This window comes from Palaemon carinicauda, chromosome 22 (genome assembly GCF_036898095.1).
Source record: "Palaemon carinicauda isolate YSFRI2023 chromosome 22, ASM3689809v2, whole genome shotgun sequence".
Lineage (NCBI taxonomy): Eukaryota > Metazoa > Arthropoda > Malacostraca > Decapoda > Palaemonidae > Palaemon > Palaemon carinicauda.
Genome location: NC_090746.1, coordinates 24,264,672 through 24,289,811, shown reverse-complemented (window position 1 = coordinate 24,289,811; position 25,140 = coordinate 24,264,672). Strand labels below are relative to the sequence as shown.

Here is a 25,140-nt window from a genome sequence, read left to right as displayed (position 1 = left end):
CCGTCAGGTGGATGCTGTATTATTCATGTATTTATATGATTCCTGGTTGCTGGGGCCGGGGCGGTTCCCGGATGGCAAGTGGCTGCGGCATTAAAGTTCAGCCTTGAGGATAGGAAGTGTTAGAGAATGTGTAGATGTGAATACCTTATACTTAATGTTATAAGAGAAGGGCGGGAAGATGAATGATTTTCTCGGGAAAATGGCTAGTGGCCACCAGTTGAAAGTTGCAAGTGGAAGTGTTGTAGTGATTTAAATAAATGGTGAAACGATGGTGGTGAGTTGTGTTGCAAAATTGTGCTGTAAACCCGGACAAAAAAAAAAGATCAAGGGATGAAGGAATATCTATTCCTGCCCCTGTCCCGCCCAAAAAGCCTGTATTGCCCGCAACCAGAGGGAGGTTATTGATGAGGTTATATAAAACTGATGTTATGATTTTTTTTTTTTCACTTTTGGTATTCTGTGTTTTGGTTGCAGAGGTCTTAAGAAGAAATGAGTGGAATTATTTATATTGTGTTGTGTACATTTCTACATGCAATATTTCATTTTTTATTTTTTTGTGGAAGATGTGTTATTTTTGGGGGGTAATTTCTATATATATTTTATGTTGCATTTCTGTTTAGTACATGCCATGCCTATTCCTGGTTGGAGTGTCCTCCATATATCATAGACTAGTGAGGGCGAGTGCGCACCTCCTCCCGGAGTGAGGAGATTGGGGGAGGGGTGGGGTGGGGGGGTGGGGGGGGAGTAATGTCCTAATTCATGTATGCAGAGATGTCATGTAAGACAAGGTAAATGAACTTAATATTCATGAGTATTCCACAAAAATCTATGTCTGTTTATTATTGCAGAGGTTGCATTTTGGTAGCGAAGGGAGTTTTAGTTGCCGGTGGGTGCTTGAGTTTATAAGTCCCTCACCTGAAAGGGTATATGTGTATAGTGTACTTACGAACGCACCTTTTGTAAAAAATTAAGAAAACCCATATAGCGACGTCTCATTATCCGTCTACAAAGGTCATTTGAATTATGTGCGTATATGAACACATTTTTCAAAATATTATCCTTTAGCAAAATATCTTATTTTTTGTCGTAACCTGGTGTGAGGGAAATCAATATGCATGGAAATTTCTTTTTTTTAATAAATTTTCTGGAATCATCAACTCTCTTCTTTCCATATGAGTATCATTTAAATGACCCACATTCCATTTTGACAGCGTAAAGAAAAATTGTGCAAAAGTCTCCTACCATCTTACCAATATCATCCTTTCTCCCTTTCTTCTGTGCCTTTTACGTTTCCCAAGATGATAGGGAAAGCAAGAATAAAAGACACGAAATGAGACATCGGGTCACATGACTGCGTCTCGCATCAGACATTCATCTGGGTCATATATCGTAACTGTATGCTCCTCGGGGAAGAAAAAAAACTTAGAAGGGCTTCAATGTTCTCATGCTCTTTAGCTTTTTCTCCCTTGTAAAGCTTACACGATTAAAGACATTAGTCAGCTGAGTTAAGGTTACTAGAATTCATTTGTCACTGTACGTTATATTGTGATGGTATATTTTATTTTGTCTGGTCAACTGTAGAGACATTGCCTTATGATAATGGTTGAAACTTTCCAGAGATAATGGCTCTTTGATGTCTTTTCAGTTAATTCAGTTTTTCGCTCGAGAAAAAGAGAAACGGACTGGAAGTTTCAAATTGTATGCTTTATTATCACACAAGTGTACCCGAGCCTTCAAAAAATGATGTCCAAATATTTAGATAGGCATGAACGCGCGAACACAGATTCAACCCGTCACACTCCCACCTCCTTTCTTAACTGCAACCCGCTGGTTCAGCAATTTGTGGGTACCCTCTCTTACCAGGGTTTGACCTTCCCTGCGTGATAGGAATATATATATATATATATATATATATATATATATATATATATATATACAGTATGTATGTGTAAATATATATATATATATATATATATATATATATATATATATATATATATTTATATATATATATATATATTTATATATATATAGCCATATGTATGTATATATATATATATATATATATATATATATACATATATATATATACATACATATATATATATATATATATACATATATATATATATATATATACATATATATATATATATATATATATATATATATATATATATATATATATATACTCTGTATATATATGACACTTGATCTTTATATTATAGGGACGATACAAAAACGAAGACCAATTCTGTAACAACAAAATCAAACTGAATCGAAGGTTTACAAAGAAAGAATAGCCATTAGGCATATTTAAACAAACGACATATACTCTGGAGAAATGGAAAGAAAATATTTTTATGTACTGTAAAAGTTTCTCAAACTCTGTACTGTGTGGAGTATTGCAAGTTTTCTGAATATAAAACCCTAGCCATAACTATGACATCCGAATTTCATGGTACTGTTGAGAGAGAGAGAGAGAGAGAGAGAGAGAGAGAGAGAGAGAGAGAGAGAGAGAGAGAGAATTGTATGTACACTATCGAATATTTTTTCGAGTTTATTAAGGATTATTACAGGTCTACAGTACATTTATGATTTAATGTGTTTTAACGTTATTTAGGTCAGATTGCCGGCACCGACAGTCCTAGCTCCCAAATTACGATAGGCTCTACTGTACACATAATAATAATAATAATTATTATTATTATTATTATTATTATTATTATTACTTGCTAAGCTACAACCCTAGTTAGAAAAACAGGATGCTCCAACTGGGAAAATAGCCCAGTGAGGAAAGGAAACAAAGAAAAATGAAATAAAAGATGAGTAACAACATTAAAATGAATATATCCTCTGTAAATTATAAAAACTTTAACGAAACAATGGGAAGAGAAATAAGATAGAATAGTGTGCCCGAGTGTACCCTCATTCTAGAGAACTCTAACCCAAGATAGTGGAAGACCATGGTACAGAGGCTATGACACTACCCAAGACTAAAGCACAATGCTTTGATTTTGGAGTTTCCTTCACCTAGAAGTCTGCTTGCCATAGCTAAAGAGTCTCTTCTCCCCTTACCACGAGGAAAGTAGCCACTGAACAATTACAGTGTTGTAGGTAACCCCTTGGGTGAAGAAGAATTGTTTGGTAATCTCGGTGTTGTCAGGTGTATGAGGATAGAGGAGAATACGTAAAGAATATACCAGACTAATAGGTGTGTGTGTGTGTGTGTGTAAAAGGAAAATGAACCGTAACCAGAGAGAAGGATCCAATGTAGTACTGTCTGGCCAGTCCAAAGATCCCATAACTCTCTAGCGGTAGTATCTCAATAGAAACACATCAAAGGTTTAAGGTTTAAATGCCGTCCATGAATGGCAGAGACAAGAGACAGTGACATTGCCCTATCAAGCAGGAAAATGCCCTAGAGACTGAACATATATACATATACATGATCAGCGCCAAAGCCCCAGCCCTACCCAAGCTAGGACCAATGAGGCCCAGGCAATGGCTGCTAATGACTTAGCAGATAGACTTATAGGCTCCCCCAAACCCTTTATCTTAAGCTCACAAAGATGGTGAGGTTTCAGTGACCAAAGAAACTTATGAGTTTGAACGGGACTTGAACCCCAGTCTAGTGATCACCAGTCAGGAAAGTTACCACATTGGTCACCACAATTTCCAGTAAGATTGACAGTGCTATGTGATCTCTCTCTCTCTCTCTCTCTCTCTCTCTCTCTCTCTCTCTCTCTCTCTCTCTCTCTCTCTCTCTCTCTCTCTCTCTTTATATATATATATATATATATATATATATATATATATATATATATATATATATATATAATTATGTATTTTAATACAAATATGGTACGTGCAAGATTTTATAGTGCAATATGCTACAGTAGTAACATACATGTACTAATTATGGCAGAGAGAGAGAGTTTCATATAATTCAGAGAGAAAGGGGGGGTGAGTGGCAGGGGAGGTTAAGGTGCTTATGTAGCCTATTGCGGAATGTTAATAGGTGGAGCATTTCAATAATGCACCACTGCGCTGTTCACATTAGCCTACATACAGTAGTACGATTAACATGTCGGTAAACAAGACTGGGGGTTAGCCAAACCAAATGTTTGTACTAAAGCTTAATATCCTTGAGAGCCGAGTAATAGTTTCAGCTTTAGGCAGTTTTATTTTTTTCCTTTTTTTTTCGCTGAATAACTTGCCAAGTCTCAGCGGTGGGCCTGTGACCCAAGTCAAAAATTCATAGCTTCGTTCAACTTAGCAACATTTATTTAAATTTATTTCTTATTTTTTGCTCTCTCCAGTTCTGTACTTTACTTTATTTGGGATAATTTAGGGTGAAGTTTATTCATTAGGGGACATATAGTGATATTTACTAAAAGTGTTTGGTGCTTCCTATTCTTCTGTTGTATTTTATTAACTGCGCTAGAATCCAAAGTTACTATTATTTTCTGACAATTGTTGGCAATATTCTGAAAATGTAGGTGGACTGCGCATGTTTCCAATATTTTTCTTTTTCGTTGCTTGACAAGGCTTTATTTTTCATGTATTTGTTCAGAAGTGATTTGCAAAGAAAATATCACCTCAGCAGATAAAGACGACCTGGTTAATGTTTTTTTTTTTTTTTTTTTTTTTTTTTTTTTTTTTTTTTTTTTTCAGCATGGACAAAACGGCAATGTTATGGAATTGATTATAAAATTGTAAATTTTCGAAGACGATATTTTTTGTTTTTTCTACAGCTCAATTTCATAATATTTTCATTATCAAATCAATACAAATGTAATATAATATTCGTGAGAATTGGATGAAACCACACAATCCTTTTCGTTTGTATCCAAAAACTAGATTTTTACCGGATAAATAGTCAGTCACAATGCTTAAATGCTGCGCGGAGTCGTCAGACGCGGTCATGCATAACAACGACGTATCCTTCTCTAGTATCGATGGTGAATGTTTATAACGTTTGTTGTTGTCGATCCAGTACGTTGGTGAATAGATCAGTTGCACAGATGAAACGAGCCTTCAACTACAACAGAAGGACTGAAAAGTATCAACATATCGGAAAAAATAACAACTTTTAGTATTTCGCCGAAATTTTAATCATGAATGTACCCCAATAGTGGTTGGATCGTGGACTATGTCTTCGCTATGGTTGAGGTGAGTGGACGAGGCTAATGATTGACCATGTTGATTTTGCCAATATTTTTTCAGCCCACATTGATTAATGGTTTTATCTTTTTTTTTATCCCCATTTCCATTTCATTTTAATTTAATCTTTAGATATTTTACTACCAAACCATTTTTTTTTAGGTATTATAATAGAAAAACCCTGCAAATCTGGTATTACTGTACTTACTGTCGGGGAAACCTTTCCTAGTAAAAACCAACTTTTTCCTATTGAAAAACGCCTGTTTCCTTCGAAAATGCCTGTCATTTCTGTCGTAAATAAATAATTGTTAATAAGATATACCCCAATGTATCCTACGGTAATGGGGGAAACCCAGTGGAAACCGTGCTTTTGGGTGAGGAACATTTACTGGCAAACCGATAAATAATGGTAAAACTAACATTTTCTTTATGCATTATTCTCTGGGACACATTATAAATCCATACTAAATTACACAAAATATTGGTATCCTGTCCTCCTGAAATATTCATTACACTCTTTTATTCATATTTTACAAACCACACTATCTGCCCTTGTTCGTAAAGTGACCTAAGTGCGATTCTGAGTTATCTATTAGGTAAGATCAACACTTTTTTAAGGTAACTTGACTGTGAAGATTGCTACCCCCCTCCCCGCTAAAAAAAAAGGACATTGCTCAGGCCTCAATCATAAGGAAAGGAATTATTCGTGATTTACTTTTATATTTTGTAACCTAGGTAGGGGTTTTAGGGGTCTTGCCCCACCTGGGGCTGCCCCCAGCTAGGTCTGTGACCGGGGTAGGTTTTTGACTAGGTCTGTGACCGGGGTAGGTTTTTGACTAGGTCTGTGACCTGGGAATGAGGATCTGGGGGCATGCCCCACAATAAGGTATGTGACCCGGAAACTACTAGGTTAGGTTAGGTGGGTTTGTTAGACTTGTGGCCTTTTATGAATCTCGAAAGTGTTGAATAATCACAGCTTTTCTGATTTTCACCCACCCAAAGTTCCAGGTTCCCATCAGTGTCCGTTTGGAAGGGGGTTGGTTAACGGGAGAATGGTTTATTTGTGGTGGAAATAAAGGCCAACTTTGTTGAAACCACAGTATTTACAGTAGGAAAGTTTGTTTTTTCTATTGGAAATATAGTTCCATGTTGCTGTATAATTTTACCCATTTTTCATAAATCATAACAATCCTCTCATATCCAACAATACAGTCAAGCCTCTATCTACAAAAGAATCGGCTTACGAAATTTCCACTTTACGAAAGGAGATGCCAAGAATTTTACGACTCGAATCACGAAAAATTTTCCGACAATGAAAGGCAGTATGGAGCTGGAGCTCGACCGTATCTGAGACGGGTTTTAAAATTCTCGCGTCGCCAGCTCGTAAACTCGCTACCATCCTCCTACATCCCTATTGGTTGTCTCCCTACTCGGATGCTAGTTACCACCATGAGATCCTGCTCTCCTATAGGTCGACATCTACTGTACTACGTCCCATCCTGCATCTACACATTGGTGTTCCTATGTCTTTTCATTCCGGCAGCGGTATCGTACACATTGACTTAGTGTTTGTAATTTCACTTTCGTAACAATTTTACTGTACGTACTGTTATCGTGTGTGATACTTATGATACATCATTAGCCATGGGTCCCAAGAAAGTCGCTGATGTCAAGGGAAAGAAGAGGATGATGCTTTCCATGGAGATGAAGATGGAAATAAGCCAGAAATACAAGTGTGCTCGCAAAGGAATATGACCAAAATCCATCAACGATAGGAACGATCCTGAAGCAGAAGGAAGCTATCAAAGCAGCAACACCTTCTAAGGGCATGACTCTTTTCTCCAGCAAGAGGAGCCACCTCCGCGATGAGATGGAGAGACTGCTGCTTGTCTGGATAAAGGACAAAGAAATGGCTGGAAACGCTATCACTGAAGCGATAATCTGCCAGAAAGTCAGTGCCTCTTTTGGTGATCTCGTGCATGCTCAGGTCGAAGCTGACGCAGGAGAAGGAACATCGGAGCAGGAACTCCCAGAGTTCAAGGCTTCTCATGGGTGGTTTGAAAAATTTAAGAGACGCTAATGCATCCATTAGGTGGTGCATCATGGGGAGGCTGCAAGCTTGGACGCGAAAGCGGCCAGAGCCTTTGTTAAGACGTTCGACGACGTGACTGTCCGGGAAGGCTACAGTCCCCAGCAAGTCTTCAATTGCGACGAGACTGGGATTTTTTGGAAAAAAATGCCTCGTCAAACATACATCACGGCAGAAGAAAAGAGGCTACCTGGGCATAAGCCTATGAAGGACAGGCTTACCGTTGCACTACGAGCAAATGCCATTGGGGATTGCAAGGTGGAACCCCTGCTGGTGTTTCACTCTGAGACCCCTCGAGCCTTCAAGACCAACTAAGTCACTAAGGAAAATCTAAACATGTTGTGGAGGGCTAATGGAAAAGCCTCGGTAACAAGATATTTGTTTATCGAGCGGATGAATATTTGTTTCGGCCCGACTGTGAAAAAATATTTGGAAAAGAAGTGCCTCCCTATGAAGTGCCTGCTGGTGCTGGACAATGCCTCTGCTCACCCTCCTTCCCTCTATGAAGATATTGCAGCACAATATTCCTTCATCAAGATTCTATATCTTCCACTGAACACCACCCCTCTTCTCCAGCCCATGGACCAGCTAGTGCTTTCCAACTTTAAGAAACTCTATACGAAATATCTCTTCAAGAGATGTTTCAAAATCATTGAGAGCACAAACCTCACCCTTCGTCAATTTTGGAAGGAGCATTTTGATATTGTCCTATGCCTCAAAATGATCGATCAAGCTTGGCAAGAAGTTTCAAGGCGCACCTTGAACTCTGCTTGGAAGAAGCTGTGGCCTGATGCCGTCTCCGCATGAGATTTGGAGGGCTTTCATGCAGACCCAATTGAAGACTTATTCTGAAAATGTTGACAATCCTGAACGTGATGCTCAATCTTAAGTTGCCGAGATCGTTACACTCAGAAGTCCATGGGTCTGGAAGTTGATGAGGCTGACATTGATGAGCTTATCGAGGAGCACCAAGAGGAACTTACGACGGATGACCTGAAGGAGTTGGAAGCCATGCTGGTGAATGTCTTTCAGGAAGAGTACAGCGGGGGGAGGAGGATGACCCACTGACAATGACAGAAATTTAAAGAGGGTCTAGATGGCTACTTTAAAATGGTGGTTCACGTAGAAAAGAGACACCCAGAAAAAACTCTCACAGGTCGTGTGCTTGAGAACTGTAATGAAGTTTGCCTGAGTTATTTCAGGAAAATTTTAAGAAGCCGGCAGAAACAAGCTTCTTTAAACGATTATTTTAGCAAGAGGCCTTTGGTAGAAGCAGACCAAGCGCCAGCTAAGAAACGAAAGAAAAGTGGCAGTCATGAAGAAAATACGTAGTGTAATTGAATTTAGAAAATAGAAAATGTAGAATAAAAAAGAAAAAAGAAAAGAAATTTTATTTCAAGTTTATTGTGTTAATATTTCTTGCCATTTGTAGATGCGTTTCCTAAAATCAAGTGTTAATGTTTTCTGTCATTTATAAATTTGTTTTGTAAAGTTAAGTGTTTACGTTTTCTGCCACATGTACGTAAACATTTTCAGCCATTTTCATTCTCCTCTACCGGCCATCCCCTTGCTCTCGGACATTGCCTCGCTCAAAAGGTAATGTTCCACATTTTTACTTTATTTTTACTGTTTACTATAATTAAACACTTCTTTTACAGAATATTAATGTTAATTTATTATTAAATGATCAAAATACAGTACTTTTTATATATTTAGTACTTTTTAGTGGCGAATATAATTTGTATAATAATTTAATGTGGTGTTTTTCTAGGGTCTGGAATGAATTAGGCTATTTACATATAAAAGGCGACTCGCTACACGAAAAAATCACTTTACGAAAGCTCTTAAGGAACCAATTAATTTCGTGTTGTGAGGCATCACTGTACAGTATATGGTTTTTGCTAGAGGAAATACAGTGATGCAATTTAGTTTGCCTTTACTGAATTCTGTCACAAAATATGTTTCTTAACTTTACCCTTCAGAACATGGCAGTTTGAATAGGAAATCTTTCGTTTTCTTTGAAAATTACCATTATTTCCGTCGCAAATAAATAGTTAATAAGATACAGTATACCCTAATATATCCTACAGTAATGGGGGCCACCAAGTGGGCTGGTGGTTTTGGGTGGGGAATCGATAAACATTGGTAAAACTAATCTTTTCTTCTCTATACATTATTCTCATTTGTTTACACCCTACAGTTGGCATGCTTCCGCCCCTGTTCGTTCGTTTGTAGATCTACATACCATTTTGCGTCTAAACCATTTCAAGCTTTCTGCGCATTTGCTCCTGATCTTTCGTGTGTACATACCTTGTTGAGCATTAACCACTTTAAACTTTCTGTGCATCAGCCACTCCCTCATTTTCTTTCTACCAATAGAATTACTGTACTCTTATTCGGTCATTCCTACATAGCCACCCCGAACACAATTATTACTGTAACCCTTCCGTGAAAATCACCAAGACAAAGAAGAGACCCTGTTGTAGTAGCAGTGTTAGTACATATAAAGGAAATAAGGCAAGATATTATTTGTAATTTACTTTAGGGCCCCATTGTAGTTACAGTGTTAGTACACATAAAGGAAATAAGGTAGGGCATTGTTTTTTATTTACCTTTATGGTTTATGATCTGGGAAAGGGGTTTCCGGGAACTTGCCCCTCGTCTAGGTCTGTGACCGACGAAAGGGAGTCCTGGGTGCCTTCCCCCGGCTAGGTCTGTGATCTGGGAAGAACTATGTTAGGTTAGGTGTGGTGTGTTAGGTTTTGTGGCATTTTGAATGAATCTCAAAACTTATATTTTCATTCAGGACAAACTTTTTTTCATGCTGTTAGGTGTGTGTTTGCAGTGAATTTTACCAATTTTCAGCCATAATAAATATTTTAACTTTTCTCCCACCCGAAGCTTCTGGTTTCCACCTGTTTCTATTGGGAAGAGGGGGGATAATGATAGAATGGTTTACTTGCAGCGGAAATAAAGGTTTGATTTGTTGAAAGCACATAATTTACTGTAGGAAAATTGGTTTTTCTATTAATAATGTTTCGTGTTAAACGATAATTTTACCAAGCCTTCCTTTCTTGCCCCCTATGACCCTAACTTACCCTATCACACTGGTTATGAGTTCCAATATGAAGAGGAGATAAAGTACGCAAGCTATTTTCGATACATGACAATGATGCATTTCCAGGAAAAGTTGTACTGTATGTAAGTCAGTAGATTGTAGAGAAGAGGATTGTTTAAAAAATGGTACAGTATTACTATATGTAAGTCAGTAGATTGTAGAGAAGAAGATTGTTTAAAAATTGGTACAGTATTACTACAATTTCAGCCAACTTCAATAATTTGATTTTTTTGTTAACGCTTTACAATATTCTCTTGATGATTGATATGGAAAACTTCATCAAATATATCAGAAATTGATGAATACCAAGATATTTGCTCGTGCATTTTGTAATCCCGAGAACGCCTTTATGGTTCCACGATACCTTTACGGTTCCACGCAAGTTTTACTCCCAAATGAGATTTTGCATTTTTGCAATACGTTGTGGGTAAAAAAGTTTGACCATCGTTTTTATTTTCGCTCTGAATTGTGGTGATGGTATAGATGCTGAAACCTGACTGGTTCCTCTGTTTAAAGATTATACAATCAACTGCAATTTTGGAACTCGGACGTCTTTCTAAGAAACTTTCTCAAGTTGACTGTCATGCCTTCCCTATTGTAAAGTATTGTATTTTTAGGTTATTGGATGGTTTCACAGAGATTATTGTGGAAGTACCTGATCAATTATATACCTGTAGGTTTCTTCATGAACATTCAGTTCTCCCCTAAGTAGGAAGTCTCCTTAGTGAAACTGTCTTAGTTTTTTTTTTCTGTAAGACACACATCAGTGGTATTGTAAAGACACTGTACCCATCCCAAAAACCAAGAAAAGATGATGGTATGATTATGTTGTTAGTTATTATAAAGGAACTTCCATTAATTGTACTCCTCTTCCCCCCTTTGAAATTAGTTTTGTTTGTAAGCCACTGGTTGCACATGTGTTGGGACATCTACAACTCATGATTCTATTCAAGATGAGTAAGGTAACTAACCTAAATATGTAAAAAAAAAATTTTAAGGAGTATTCCAGCATCTTGTGTATAGTTCGGGGGATGATGGAGGGTCGTTCCCTTCCCCACCCCAGTAAGTAAGTTAAGAGGACCTGGATCCTTGGCTAGGTTAGGGGATTATGGTTAGATTTGTCAGTTTCCAATATTTTAATGTTCTTAGAATATTTATTTTAATTGTTCATTACTTATCTTGTAGTTTATTTATTTCCTTATTTCCTCTCTGCACTGTGGTATTTTTCCTTGTTGGAGCCCTTGGGCTTATAGCATTCAGCTTTTCCAACTAGGGTTGTAGCTTAGGTAATACTGTAATAATAATAATAATAATAATAATAATAAAAATAATGATTATAATAGTAATAATATTAGTAATGATAGTAGTTCCCCCACCAAAAAACCATGATTTCCCACTGTGCAACCCCATTATATTTTGCGATTTAATGGGTCCAACTTCTCTAAAACTTCTTATTTGTGACAAATATTGGTAAAATTCATTCATAATTTAGGAAAAATTTATTTTTGTTTTATTTATAGAAACTGTAATTTTACCAAAGATATACCCAAACAGTCTTATCTAGTTATGGTAATTGTGTACAGTATTTATATACTACCACCCAACCAAACCAAACTTCGGCTGCCACAGCCTACTTATCAATTGAGACTTTACCTCTTCACTACCCTTGTTTGCACTCGCTTGCTTTGGACCCATTGCTTATTCACTTAATTCTGTATAGTACTGATTAACGCAAAAAAAAAAAACTTGTAAAAAATGCAAACACTATGGAGACAACTTTACGTGACGGAGATCCGATGGGAAAGAGCGAGCGATGCTGTACTAGTGAGCAGCCTCTCGCACACTCGACCACCTAGCGGCCGCATAGGGAACCGTCTCGTATCTCGGGGCAAAAATTTGCTCGAAACTTTCCTCGTATTTCAAATTTCTCCTATGTTGGGACACTCTTATGTCGAGGTATTACTGTATGTCTCCGAACTGCAATCATATTAGAACTATTATATTTATAGTATCAAATACTGTTCTCTTTTTAGGTATTTTACATCAATTTCTGTAGGAAATGTATCATAATATCATTGTTCAATGGTTCTGCTTGTCCACTGCAGAAACCAAAATTTTAAGGTCAAAATAAGTTCAAAAGGTCTAGTAGTATCCTCTTTTGTGACAGTAATAGAGAGACCAAAATTTAAACAAGTTATTTATGGAAGTATTTCAACTTGTTCGGGAAAAATGTATTGCCTTAGGTTAGATTAGGATGATGTTTGATATAAAGGGGTTTGAAATCAGGGAAATCATGCCTATTGCCATCGGGCAGGTTATTATGCTTTTTCATAAATAAGGTTAGATTTTAGAGGGTTTGGAAAGTCACTATTATTCAGTTTATATACCTGAAAGACCATGGTTTCTCATTGTGGTCCCCTGGGTAATTTATTAATTTGGCTTTTCCACTGAAATTATCATTTTCAATATTAAACTTACCCGATAATCATGTAGCTGTCAACTCCGTTGCCCGACAGAATTCTATGGAGGGATACGCCAGCTATCACAATACTAGAAGGGGGTGTACTTACCAGCGCCACCTGTGGCCAGGTACTCAAGTACTTCTTGTTGACACCTCCTCAATTATTCCTCTGTCGTGCTTCCGGCAAGACGTTCTGGGATACGCTTATGTTCTTGGAGTATTTTCACGACTTTGGTGAAGTATTTCTCTTTGATTTCGGCTGTCGCTTTACTGGAAACTTCTATATTAGCTTAGTTAGCTTTTGGAATTAATTTGATTAATTATGGTGACGAAGAGAGTATGAACTCTCTTTCACCTTTCAATGGCCGACCCTTCCCTTAGACGGAAGTGTTGGTGTCTAAGAGAGTATAGACTCTCTTTCTTAATTTTGTAACAAAAGTTATAGATTTATTTTATATCTCTCCGCCTCTTATAGGCCTCTTCGATTAACTTCCTTTTATTATAAACTTATTAAAATTAATTTTTATATTTGTTTATATTCGACCTTCCTAATAGTAGGCGGTCTTTTCTTGGTACCGAAGTTAATTAACATTGAGCCCGTCATTTCGGTTTTACCTGTTAACATATTATGCTATTTTAATGTCTTTGAAAGAATTTCTTTGATAGTCTAGTACTGTTTTCAAAGTTGAACTAACGTTTTGTTTTGTCTCTGCAGTTGTTGACGTTCAGAACGTTCAACTTGCACTCTATCGTTACGATAGAGAAAGAGTTTTCACGGTTTCACGTTGCAGTAAGAGTAACCGTGTCTAGCGTTTTGTTCATTCTTTCTTAACTTAATGGTTTTGATCCTAATAAAGGAACTTTTCATTTTGGGAAATATTTCAGTTTTTTCCTTTAACAATAATGTTTTAACGATATATATGATTGGGCTCTTCTCTCAGGTTCTAAGTCAAGAGAGAGAGAGAGAGAGAGAGAGAGATAGAGACGGAGGGAGAAAGAGGAGGATAAACGTTTCATTCAAGCCTGCCAGGCGTACGAATAACGTTGTTATCGTTTTTGCTCTTCTCCCTAGTCTCTTTAGGGGAAGAAAGTAAACGTTTCTAGAGTGATCTAGTGTTTAGTCTCTTTCCAGCCACTGAATTATTTATCTTTCATTAGATTTTTCTGTTACATTGTAATTCTGTTTTCGCAATTACTAACTTTTGAGAAAGGATAGAATTGCGTGTTTCAGGTACAAACCACTTAAAGTTTCGAGTTCAGTGAAATAAGTGCAAACAGAAAATCAAAGTGATAAGTGATTAGCGCAAAGTGTGTCAGTGTTGTGCGTGAGGGTACTTCTGTGCGCGCCAGTCGTCCTCCCAGTCCGGGACCTCTTGCAAGCTCCCAAGCCCAGGGGAGAAGCAATGTCGAAGGGCATAAGGGTTCAGCAGGCCTTGATCGGCGCACAAGTATCCTCGGTGGTTGTGGGCGTGTCTTACCGAGACCGTCACTCCCACCCGCAGACGATTGAGCCCTTATTTTGCTCGTCTGCAGAAGAAATTTAGGGGAGAAAACGCTGGTCTCAGGTCTCAAGACCTCTTAAACGTAAAGTCCAGACCTATGCCAGACGTACGAAGTTAGAGTTCTACAACCCGGATGCAGTCATTGGGTTAGCTCTGACTCTCCTCAGTCATCAGTTGAATGCACTCCGCCTAAGAGGAGTAAGGTTCTGCCGCAACAGATCTCTGCTGTTAAGGCTTTACCTCAGCAGACCTTAGTGTCTGCCGACCCCAAGTTGACTCTACTGCAGTCCATGCAGTCACAACTTTCGGTCTTGATGCGTGAGTGTCGGGCTGAGAGTGTTGCGCCTCCGCCTCCGCCTACACTCCCTCCGCCTGCGCTCGCTCCGCCTGCGCTCGCTCCGCCTGATCGCAGTACCACCTGCCAGGCGTACGATGTTGAGCCACGTTCTGAGTTTGCTGTTCCCAGTGGTGTTCAGCCTCCGCCTTCTTTAAGGCAACCTTTACAATGGGATCAGGAGGATTATACCTCTCTTCCTCCGCCTCCACTTGCTGCTCCACCAGTGATGCAACACTCGGTTGAGGTACAACAACCTCTCCCGTCCTTGAGTCAGTCTCCTCAGCTCTCGCTGCAGCGAGCTCAACCCTCCACAAGGCAAGCACCACTACACCTTAGCCTTGCGCATCAGGAGCCTCAGCTTGCGAGACATTTACCTTGTTCTGCGCAGCCTCTACCTCATCGCGCTCCGCTCACACCACAGGAACAGGAACTTGCTACTCCGCTTCCGCCAACCGCTCAGCAAGCGCTCCCTTGGGTTCACCCACTCATGCCAGGAGTCAGCCTCCTCCACCCATGCGCCTACCTTCTGCTACTTCCTTTGATCAGCCTTTGCAGACTGAGCCTCAGGTGTTCCCTCAACAGAGTCTTGAAGAGGAAACCACAACTATTGTTGTTCCAGCTCGTTCTGACTCTGCTGTTCAGCATACCTTACCTCCATTTTCAAACCTTATGATAATGGAGGTTATTTGTATTACTTATAAAAATATATTTGTATTCCTTGCAATATATTTTTAACAATATCGCAGAATATGGCAAAAAAATATGAATCATGAGTTTTGAATGTAAGGTAAATATTATGTTGATATTTAAACCCCATGCAAGCATGCATAAAGCACTCTAGCACTGGTCATGGAATTTCTGAGAAATGTTAAACGCCATGCACACGCTCTGCTTACCTCACAGCATGCTCTACATACAGCATGCTCTGCTTACAGCATGCTCTGCATACTACATGCTCTGCATACAGCATGCTCTGCATTCAGCATGCTCTGCATACAACATGCTCTACATACAGCATGCTCTGCATACAGCATGCTCTGCATACAGCATGCTCTGCATACAACATGCTCTGCATACAGCATGCTCTGCATTCAGCATGCTCTGCATACAACATGCTCTGCATACAGCATGCTCTGCATACAACATGCTCTGCATACAGCATGCTCTGCATTCAGCATGCTCTGCATACAACATGCTCTACATACAGCATGCTCTGCATACAGCATACTCTGCATACAACATGCTCTGCATACCTTACCGCATGCTTCTCAGTCACACATCTTTGGTTGTTGCCAACTCACTAGACTGTCAAGCAGTTTCATAACGTTGCCTTCTAGTCTGCTGCTTTTGCACCAGTGAACCCTCACTGAGAGAACTTAGCTTTTCTAGGATATGGTCCCTGTAGATGAGAAAGTTCTTTTCTCCCTCCTTCTGATATTCCCTTGAGGACTCTGTCATTTGGAGGGAGCCTTTAGCTGCATAGCCTCTTATGGACTTTTATTTAAGCATCTCATGCTTCCAGGGAAGGTAATGGTTCCACTTCAGTCGCTAATCCCGTCTGTTACCACACCTGCTCCCATAGACCTTGAGCTGTGTTGCAAGACATGCAGTCCAAGCTTAGTCCTTGTTAGAGGATTTTTTGTTTACGGAGTCAATATGTCACGGGGAAGACGTTCAACAACCAACAGAAGTGACTTGTTGTGACGCAGTGCGGCAACCTCAGCAACCCGATAAGGAGTTGTCTGTACGACCCAGACAGTCTAGACAGATTCGGGTTGTCACTGTACTTCCTCGCTTGCCCATGATTGACAGTTCACAGACTGTGCAGCAGTACCATGATCTTGTGTCCGGCTCCGTCAGACGACTGGCTTTTAAGAGCTCCCACAAGTCGTCGCTGTCTGGAGATTTTCAAATGGACTATGGATCTGACCAAGGAACTGGGCCTCCTGGTCAATTTTGAGGAGTCTCAGCTCGTTCCATCCCAGACCATTGTCTCCTTGGGTATGGATCTTCAGAGTCGAGCTTTTCGGACTTTTCCGTCGGCCCCAAGGATCTTCCAAGCCCTAGAATGCATCCAGAGCATGCTGAGAAGGAACCGATGCTCAGTCAGGTAGTGGATGAGTCTAACAGGGACACTTTCATCGCTGGCCCTGTTCATCGTGTTAGGGAGACTCCACCTCCCCCCCCTTCAGTATCATCTAGCTGCTCACTGGATAAAGGACATGACGCTAGAGACGGTCTCAGTTCCTGTTTCCGAAGAGAGGAGGTCTTCTCTCGCGTGGTGTAAGAACAGCTTTCTTCTCAAGGAAGTCTGCCTTTGGCTGTTCAGAAACACGACCGCCGTCTCCTCTCGGACGCATCAGACACGGGCTGGGGTGCGACTTTGGACGGACAAGAATGCTCGGGAACATGGAATCAGGAGCAAAGGACACTTCACATCAATTGCAAGGAGTTGTTGGCGGTTATTCTGGCCTTGATAAACTTCAAGTCCCTCCAGCTTAACAAAGTGGTGGAGGTGGACTCTGACAACACCACAGCCCTGGCTTACATCTTCAAGCAGGGAGGGACTCTTTCGTGGAAGTTGTTCTAGATCGCAAGGGACCTACTCATCTGGTCTAAAGATCGAAAGCTAACTGGTAACGAGGTTCATTCAGGGCGGTATGAATGTCATGGCAGATCACCTCAGACGGAAGGGTCAGGTCATCCCCACAGAGTGGACCCTTCTCAAGAATGTTTGCAACAGACTTTGGGCCCTGTGGGGTCAGCCAACCATAGATCTGTTCACTACCACGATTACCTAGAGACTCCTGTTGTATTGTTCTCCGATTCCAGACCCAGCAGCAGTTCACGTGGATGCTTTTCTGCTGGATTGTTTCCATCTCGACCTGTATGCATTCCCGCCGTTCAAGATTGTCAACAGGGTACTTCAGAAGTTCTCCTCTCACAAAGGGACACGGCTGACGTTGGTTGGCTCCGCTCTGGTCCGCGAGAGAATGGTTCTTAGAGGTACTGCAATGGCTGGTCGACATTCCCAGGACTCTTCCTCTAGGAGTGAACCTTCTAAGTCTACCTCACGTAAAGAAGGTACACCCAATCCTCCACGCTCTTCGTCTGACTGCCTTCAGACTTTCGAAAGACTCTCAAGAGCTAGGGGCTTTTCGAAGGAGGCAGCCAGAGCGATTGCCAAAGCAGGGAGAACATCCACTCTCAGAATCTATCAGTCTCAAGGGGAAGTCTTCCGTAGCTGGTACAAGACCAATGCAGTTTCCTCAACCAGTACCACTGTAACCCAGATTGCTGACTTCCTGTTATATCTAAGGAAAGTAAGATCCCTTTCAGCTCCTACGATCAAGGGTTACAGAAGTATGTTGGCAGCGGTTTTCCGCCACAGAGGCTTGGATCTTTCCACCAACAAAGATCTACAGGACCTCCCTAGGTCTTTTGAGACCTCAAAGGAACGTCGGTTGTCCACTCCAGGCTGGAATCTAGACGTGGTCCTAAGGTTCCTTATGTCATCAAGATTTGAACCTCTCCAATCAGCCTCTTTTTAGGACCTCACATTAAAAACTCTTTTCCTCGTGTGCTTGACAACAGCTAAAAGAGTAAGTGAGATCCACGCCTTCAGCAGGATCATTGTTTTCACATCTGAAACGGCTACATGTTCCTTGCAGCTCGGTTTTTGCTAAACGAGCTTCCTTCATGTCCTTGGCCTAAGTCGTTCGAGATCCCAAGCCTGTCCAACTTGGTGGGGAATGATCTGAAGAGAGTACTTTGCCCAGTTAGAGCTCTTAGGTACTATCTAAAAAGGTCTTAACCTTTACAAGGACAATCAGAAGCCTTATAGTGTGCTATCAAGAAACCTTCTTTTCCAAGTTCTAAGAACTCAGTTTCTTACTATTCAGGCTTCTGATTAGAGAAACACATTCTCATCTGAAGGAAGAAGACCTTGCTTTGCTGAAGGTAAGGACACATGAAGTGGGAGCTGTGGCTACTTCAGTGGCCTTCAAACAGAACCATTCTCTGCAGAGTGTTATGGATGCAACCTATTGGAGAAGCAAGTCAGTGTTCGCATCATTCTATCTCAAAGATGTCCAGTCTCTTTATGAGTACTGCTACACCCTGGGACCATTCGTAGCAACGAATGCAGTAGTAGGCGAGGGCTCAGCCACTACATTCCCATAATCCCATAACCTTTTAACCTTTCTCTTGAATACTTTTTATGGGTTGTACGGTCGGCTAAGAAGCCTTCCACATCCTTGTTGATTTGGCGGGTGGTCAATTCTTTCTTGAGAAGCGCCGAGGTTAAAGGTTGTGATGAGGTCCTTTAGTATGGGTTGCAGCCCTGTATACTTTAGCACCTTTGAGTTGATTCAGCCTCCCAAGAGGAACGCTGCGCTCAGTAAGGAAGACGATCTTATTAAAGGCAGAGTAACGGTTCAAGTCGACTTCCTTACCAGGTACTTATTATTTCATTGTTATTGTGGATAACTGATTATATGAAATACGGGATACTTAGCTATCCTTTAGTCTTGTACACTGGTTTTTCACCCACCCCCCTGGGTGTGAATCAGCTACATGATTATCGGGTAAGTTTAATATTGAAAAATGTTATTTTTATTAGTAAAATAAATTTTTGAATATACTTGCCCGATAATCATGATTTAATCGACCCTCCCTTCCTCCCCATAGAGAACCAGTGGACCGAGGAATAATTGAGGAGGTGTCAACAAGAAGTACTTGAGTACCTGGCCACAGGTGGCGCTGGTAAGTACACCCCCTTCTAGTATTGTGATAGCTGGCGTATCCCTCCATAGAATTCTGTCGGGCAACGGAGTTGACAGCTACATGATTATCGGGTAAGTATATTCAAAAATTTATTTTACTAATAAAAATAACATGATTCTTCAAAATTAAATTAAAGTTCACCAGGAATATTGAATTTGTTTCGTAACTGGAATGCAAACCACGCTATTTAATAGGGGTACGGCGACCCCTGCTTACGTTTTTTTCACGTTACGGTGTGGAATACAATGTTTTTTCGTCCCCTCGTTACGACATTTTCCCCACTTTACAGCATCGAATGCTAAAATTCAAAATTAGCGGTTTTTACGCGTACGACTGTGCGAGTCACTCTCCTACCACCACGCTCATACGTCACTGCATATGTCACTAAGAAGCTGGTCCGCTATTGGTCGGCATTATGGTATCACTAAGATGCCGATACGCTATTGGCCGAAATCCCTCCTACAATGCTGCCTCAGTCTCTCTCTTTGTTAATCGCGTGTTCAGTTCAGATTCTCGTGTGCGTTTCGTAAAGACACGATCTCGTGTGAGTGCTTGCGATATCGTATTTTTTGTGCATTTTAGTGCTTAATTCCAACTTTAATTCGTTAGCCATGGGTCCCAAGATTGCTAGTGATGTTAAAGGGAAAAGTAAGAAGATGATTACTATGGAAACGAAGCTGGAGATATTAAAGAAATACGAAGAATTCATGTGCATGGGGCTTGTTGTCGATGAGGCTAACGTCCATAACCTTATCGTGGAGCACAGGGAGGAGCTTACGACTGAAGACGTGAAGGAGTTGGAGGCAATGCAATTGACCATCATTCAAGAAGAGCACAGCTCTAGTGGTGGCGAGGACTGGGGCGAGACTGAAGAAACGACATCGGCAGAAATAAGGGAAGTTACCGGTTGGTATGAAAACCATACGAGATTCATTAAAAAAAAACTCCCAGAAAAACTTCACACAGGTCGTCTTCTGGAGAGTTTTAATGACTAAGTGTATGAGTCATTTTAGAAGTATTTTGAGGAGTCGTCAGAAACAGGCTTCTTTGGATAGATATTTCTCCAAAAGAGAAGTGTCAGAAAGCAAAGATGATAAGTGATTCTATTAAAAAGCTAAAAAAAGAGTATTTTTTAAGTTCTTAAAAAAAATCATAAAAAAATTTAAAGACAAAAATAATAAAAAAAAAAGCATTTTTAATTTTGTGTTTAATAGTAAGAATAAATTTATTATTAAGTGTACATAACATAATTAGCATTGATACGTTTTTATATCTACGGCCTCCTCCCCCCTCTGCCTCCACCCACTACCAGCTCAAGTCATGTCACTCCAAAGGTAAATAAAATTTAATTTTTCCTTTACAGTACAGTATATAATTTTTATTTATACGTGTAATGTTATTTAATTATATACTGTACAGTACATGTATATTATATATAAGTATACTGTAGTACAGTGCTTACTATACTATTTTGTTACGTACTAATTTTCAAGGTTTTTACCTGGGGTTTTGCACGCATTAGCTATTCTATTGTACACCATACGACATTTTCACCATACGATACCAACTCCAGAACGGATTAATGTCGTATGGCGGGGGTCTACTGTATTATTTTCGGCGTAGCTGAAATGACGAGCCATTAATTTTTAATGAGGGTTTACTACCCACACCACTAGTTAGCGGGGGTAGGGAGTGTAGCTTGCTGCCGCTTCCCCTTACACACCTGTGATTGAGCTCATTTTGCTCTCGGCTCGGATGGTGGTCGGACGTGTCCGATCTCATCCTCGCCGTCATATTGGCAGCCATTAACGTTTTTTGTTCATTCTTTTTCAAGGTTACTGTGTACGTGAAGTTGGCCTCTGCGACCATGCGCACCTTCCCTGGTCTTCCCGACCGCCCCTGTGGAACATTCGTGTCGGCGGCCGAGACCGATCCTCACGCCCTTTGTCTTCTTGTAGGGGCCAACGGTTTGATAGTGTCAACAAGTGTTGCGAGTGTAGGGAGTGGTCTGCTTCCCAGTGGGAGAGGTTTTTGCGACGGCGGAAGAAGTCCAAGCGGGATGTTTCTTCTTCGAAGGAAGAAAGACTCAAGGCCTCTTCTTCCGTCGCCCAAACCGCCTCCGAAGCTCCTACTCGGTCGGTCTCTTTCGAGAGACCGTCGAGTAGTAGCGTAGACTAAATTATTTCTAACCAACCTCGGGTCTCGAGAGATGACGTTGCTTCCCCTAGCGAAGCAGCTCCACCTCTGCCCCCGGGGGAGGCCATGTCCCTAACTTCTGTTTGTTCTGGCGTAGATACAAACCCTCTGCTATTTATAGGGTATACTTTTTGGCGTAGATGAAAGACGAGCCATGATAATTTTAGTGAGGGATAACTACCCCATCTGCTAGTTAGTGGGGAGGGGGGGGTAGACTGGCTACCCTGCTCACTCACACCTCTTGGCTGAGTAACCACTGTACTTTATGGCTTGGTAGAGGACGGACATGCTGCCTTTCTCTCCCGCAAAGACTTGCCTTGATTGTTTTTCAGTTTTTTTTTTCTCTTGTGTGTTTTCATTTATCTTACATATATATGAGTGTATATATGTATAATAAGAAATATAGGTATATGTTGTTAAATACTTGTAACTTTAATTACTGTTGACAATGTATCCGACTGCCTCCGCAGTAAGGGAGTTGTCATTGCCGCCCTACCCTGCGCTGATGGTCGGCAGGTACAGTACTCAACACTGCCGTGTGTTTGTTTCATTGCTGAATTAAAGTGTATAACAGTTCAGCTCCCTTTCGAGGAATTATCTTACAAGGAAGGTGACTTATTCCCCGAATAGTGTATTTTGTGCAGCAGAGCATGAATTGTTGTTGATCACAACTTCCTTTTTTCACAGGTAGCAGCTACGTAGAACACAAGGCCGATTGCTACGGCCTTCCTGTTCGTTATCATGCGCTCCATGTGGTAGCTCGTGAGCTGCCCACGTTACGAGATAGCATTCGCTGTCAACCTTCAACATGATGTTCCTCCTTCAAGGGGAACTTCTTTCTCTCTCTCGCGAGAGAGAGAGAGAAAGAGAGAGAGAGAGATTTTCTTTTACGCCTACGCTTTTTTCCCATAGAGCTGGGAGAAAGCTTTACTTAGGCTATGTCCTCCTTCGGGAGGACTTCTCTCTCGTACGCTAGAGAGAGTTACTTATGCCTATGCTTTTTTCCCATAGAGCTGGGAGAAAGTTTGTCTAAGGCAATGTCCTTCTTCGTGAGGACTTCACTCTCGTTCGCGAGAGAGAGATTATTAAGCCTACGCTTTTTTCCCATAGAGCTGGGAGAAAGCTTGTCTTAGGCAATGTCCTCCTTCGGGAGGACTTCTCCCTCGTTCGCGAGAAATATTTTATGCCTACGCTTTATTCCCATAGAGCTGGTAGAAAGCTTGTCTTAGGCGATCTCCTTTGGGTGAACTTCCCTCTCGTTCGCGAGAAATAACTTGTAGGAGTTTGCTGATCCACCAGGGGGGGTGGCAGAGCTTTCTCCGCAGCAGGTTACCCCTTCGGGGGAACAAGTCTCTCGTTCTCGAGAGAAGACCACCTCTGGGCATCGGCGGTCCCTTGTTACGCTTATGGTTCTCCTTCAGGGGCGGAGCGAGAGCCTTATCTTAAGCGACATTCTCCTTCGGGAGAATAAACCTCTTATGCGGAGGTGTTATCTTCGAACCTGCTGGGTCTCCTTGATCCTTCGGGGCCTCGTTGCGATCACCTTTAGGGCTAGCGTGATCGTTAGCCTTCGGGCTCTGGTCATGTTTATCCTGCGGGTTCTCATGACAGTAGGAGTCCTTCGGGAATCCGCTGGAAACCTTCGGGTTTCAGTTACGCTGAACCTTCGGGCTCTCGTAACGATGGTAACGTTGAGCCTTCGGGAACTTGTACCATCAATCACGCTGACCTATCGGGGTCTCGTGACAGAGGAACCTCGGTTCCTCTTTACGCTGATCCTTCGGGGTCTCGTAACATTAGTTACACAGAACCCTTGGGCTCTCGTAACTTTAGTCTCTCTGACACTTCGGTGTTTTGTGACAGGGAAACTTCGGTTTCTCGTTACGCTGACCCTTCAGGGTCTCGTAACATTAGTTACGCTGAACCCTTGGGCTCTCATAACTTTAGTCACTCTGACACTTCGGTGTTTTGTGACAGGGAAACTTCGGTTTCTCGTTACGTTGACCCTTCGGGGTCTCGTAACATTAGTTATGTTGAACCTTCGGGGTCTCGTAACATTAGTTACATTGAACCTTCGGGGTCTCGTAACATTAGTTACGTTGAACCCTTGGGCTCTAGTAACTTTAGTCACTGTCACTTCGGTGTTTTGTGATAGGGAAACTTCGGTTTCTCATTATGCTGACCCTTCGTGGTAACATTAGTTACGCCGAACCCATGGGCTCTCGGAACTTTAGTCACTCCGACACTTCGGTGTTTTGTGACAGGGAAACTTCGGTTTCTCGTTCCGCTGACCCTTTGGGGTCTTACAACACAGGCTACGTTAGCCCTTTGGTCTCTCGTGCCCTTAGTCACTCTGATCATTCGGGGTCTCGTGACAGAGAAACTTCCGTTTCTCGTTTGCGCTGATCCTTCGGAGTCTCACAACGCAGTTCACGTGGCATGATCATAGCCATACTTATATGACAGAGTTTGCGGACTCTCGTTGTGTTGATCGTTTGCGCTCACACAACACAGGCTATCGTGAACCTTCGGGTGAATGTAGTAGTGAGCTCTCGCCACACTGAGAGCTCTCGCGTGCAAATTGGCGCATGACAACCTTATGTGCCCGACCGGATTGGCGTGCACAACCAACCTTATGCGCTCATGACCAAATTGGTGCGCACAACCAATTTGGCGCGCACGACCGATTTGGCGCGCACGACCAATTTGGCGCGCACGACCAAGTTGGCGCGCACGACCTCCTTGGCACGCTCGACCATATTGGCGTGCACAACCACCTTGGCGCGCACGACCACCTTGGCACGCACGAACAACTAGGGGCACGCAATCACTTGAAGTGGGGAAACAACTCTTATGACAGAGAGTTTTTCGAACTCTCGTCCCGTGAATTGTTCGCACACGCCCATCGTCATCAAGAGTTTTACTCTTATGACAGAGGGATGCCTGCTGCCTAGGGGTTTCTGAATCTCTACAGGTAACTATGACACAGTTCCTTTGGGTCCTGGTTACGTAACATGATTCCTGAAAATTCCATCAGGAATCAGCGACAAGGGTTCCTGCGGGTTCTGGGCACAACATCCCTTAAGGTCGTGAGAAAGGCATTCACAAATAGATTCTGAACCCTAGGTTTTCATCCGAATCTCTCGGTTTCCGCGATCCAGAGTTTTTTCTGAAAACTCTATGGTCGACCTCCCCCCTACGGGATGGGTCTTCTCAAGGTGTGACTTGATACGTCACTCTACACTCTCAGCTGATTACTATGTCTGCTAGTCTGGTTTCGCCAGCACCGATCCTTTCGTTTTCGAACGAACCATTGTCATCTTCCCTCCACCTTCCCACTTCGAGTGGTTTGGTTAGCAGACGGAAATGAGCGGGGAATGAAAAATTCTTTACATTCCAGTTCATTTCCCCTGGCAGGCCTTGCCTGAATTAGACGATAGTTTTCTCACTGGCGAGAAAGCGTTCGATGGCAACTCCTTCGGGTAA

At 41.5% G+C, this 25,140-nt stretch overlaps 1 protein-coding gene and 1 long non-coding RNA gene across 2 annotated transcripts in view; one reads left to right on the top strand and one right to left on the bottom strand.

The window, feature by feature from the left end:
- The window catches only part of LOC137616377 (diuretic hormone receptor-like), a 308,182-nt gene that overhangs the window by 240,283 nt on the left and 42,759 nt on the right, over nucleotides 1–25,140 (bottom strand). The gene's annotated exons all lie outside the window — the stretch shown is intronic.
- LOC137616378 (uncharacterized) overlaps nucleotides 4,915–25,140 on the top strand; it is a 159,058-nt gene continuing 138,832 nt past the window's right edge. The window contains exon 1 of the long non-coding RNA XR_011039410.1: nucleotides 4,915–5,175. This is a non-coding gene — a long non-coding RNA (uncharacterized lncRNA). The remainder of the gene's footprint in view (nucleotides 5,176–25,140) is intronic.